Source organism: Schistocerca gregaria, chromosome 10, assembly GCF_023897955.1.
Source record: "Schistocerca gregaria isolate iqSchGreg1 chromosome 10, iqSchGreg1.2, whole genome shotgun sequence".
Lineage (NCBI taxonomy): Eukaryota > Metazoa > Arthropoda > Insecta > Orthoptera > Acrididae > Schistocerca > Schistocerca gregaria.
Genome location: NC_064929.1, coordinates 159,208,374 through 159,210,609, shown reverse-complemented (window position 1 = coordinate 159,210,609; position 2,236 = coordinate 159,208,374).

Here is a 2,236-nt window from a genome sequence, read left to right as displayed (position 1 = left end):
TGTTAGAGCTCATTTTATTACTTCTCTTCAAATCACATTAATCATGGAATGGAAACACATGGCAACAGAACGTACCAGCGTGACTTCAAACACTTTGTTGTAGGAAATGTTCAAAATGTCCTCCGTTAGCGAGCTTACGTGCATCCACCCTCCGTGGAATCCCTGATGCGCTGATGCAGCCCTGGAGAATGGCGTATTGTATCACAGCCGTCCACAATACGAGCACGAAGAGTCTTTACATTTGGAACCGGGGTTGCGTAGACAAGAGCTTTCAAATGACCCCATAAATGAAAGTCAAGAGGGTTGAGGTCAGGAGAGCGTGTCGACCATGGAATTGGTCCGCCTTTACCAATCCATCGGTCACCGAATCTGTTGTTGAGAAGCGTACGAACTCCATCGTGCATGAACCACATGTTGCGTCGTACTTGTAAAGTCACATGTTCTAGCAGCACAGGTAGAGTATCCCGTATGAAATCATGATAACGTGCTCCATTGAGCGTAGGTGGAAGAACATGGCGTCCACTCAAGACATCACCAACAATGCCTGCCCAAAAGCTCACAGAAAATCTGTCGCATGTCAACACAAGCACCGAAGTCAACATTACCTTCCTTCAGTTGGGCCAACTGGCGGTGAATCAAGGACATACTGTACATACTGACGAAACTAAAATGATCTCTAACATGGAAATTAAGCGTTTCCGGACACGTGTCCACATAACATCTTTTCTTTATTTGTGTGTGAGGAATGTTTCCTGAAAGTTTGGCCGTACCTTTTTGTAACACCCTGTATAAGCCATCCAGAGGGCTCCGCTGTCAGTCACGTGATGTCGGCTGTGCTTTGATCCTGATAGTGCCAACTTTCTCAATTGAAACTAATCGATTGTTACTCTGTTGCTGCAATGTTGATTTCCACATCAGAATAAGTAAAGAGAAAACTGTTTGAGTACGTACAGTTTTGCTCAGCTGATCAAAATCAAATAACGTAAAAGTTTTTCCAGCACTGTCATTCTTTACATATAAAGGGGAAGTTTCAGCATGTCAGTGATGGATAGGCGACGTTCCGTCCTAAGACTTCGAAATTGTAGGAAACTGCCAAACGCTCTGACCTTACAGAAAAAAGAAGTTATATGACGTGAAATCTGCCGCTATTGGCTAACATAAAAAATTCTAAGTTAGAAAGAAACTCAAAACGGGGACAAGGCAGAGCACCTAACCTCTTTGGCCAAGGAAAGAGACAAAGAGATGATGACGTGAGGTTTTTTTCGGTAGGCTGTGATATGACGCAAGCCACTGGTTAACCAGCCAGGGGAGGGAGACAAGAATTTTTTCTTTTTTAAAAAAAAAATCATCGCCTAGCGAACGAAATACTGTGAGAGACCGAACATCCAGCAGTGTGAAGTTTCCTCTTACTTCACATACGATTGGAAATCACACGGGAAAGTAGAGTTCTGAGATCGAGGTCAAGATCTGGAGCCTCCACTGTGCTTACTTTCATATTATGAGCAACCACAGAAACTCCCAAGCAAATGCATTGGAAACTGTCCGTATTAATTAGCTGCTGACAAGGATCGTTGGTTCCACCAACGATCGATGCTAGAGCCATCTGAACCGTCACCTGCAATGCTATGGTGGGATGGACTGCAGCCGCAACAGGAGGCGTAGGGGAATTTGGATCACTTTTTTATAATCTGGTTACTTCCGGCTTAACTTTGAAGACTTTGTAAGTAGGCTGTTTAGGTTTTCTTATTGGTAATGCCACGAAGCGCTCTGTATGAAAAATCACTGGCTGTGCTGTGTGCAGTCTGTGGCTGGTTTGCATTGTTGTCTGCCATTGTAGTGTTGGGCAGCGGCAGCTGGATGCTAACAGCGCGTAGCGTTGCGCAGTTGGAGGTTGAGCCGCCGGCAGTGGTGGACGTGGGGAGAGAGATGGCGGAGTTTTGAAATTTGTAAGAATTGGTGTAATGAACTGATATATATATTATGACTATAAAGACCCAGTAAAGAATAACTTCGTGATATACTTCCAAAAAAATGAGGGAGCACAAAAAGACAGTGCCCTTCACAGGAACTGCATACATAATTTTCTTTTCAAGTACTTGGTAATTTATTTCATTGAATAAGTAGTGGTGCACCATTTTAATTACATAGACGTTAAGATGTGAATATACATTTCCCTTATTGCGTTGTTGTCTTCAGTGTACTATTTTTTCTGCTTGTGGGTTTGTCATGTTTAGAT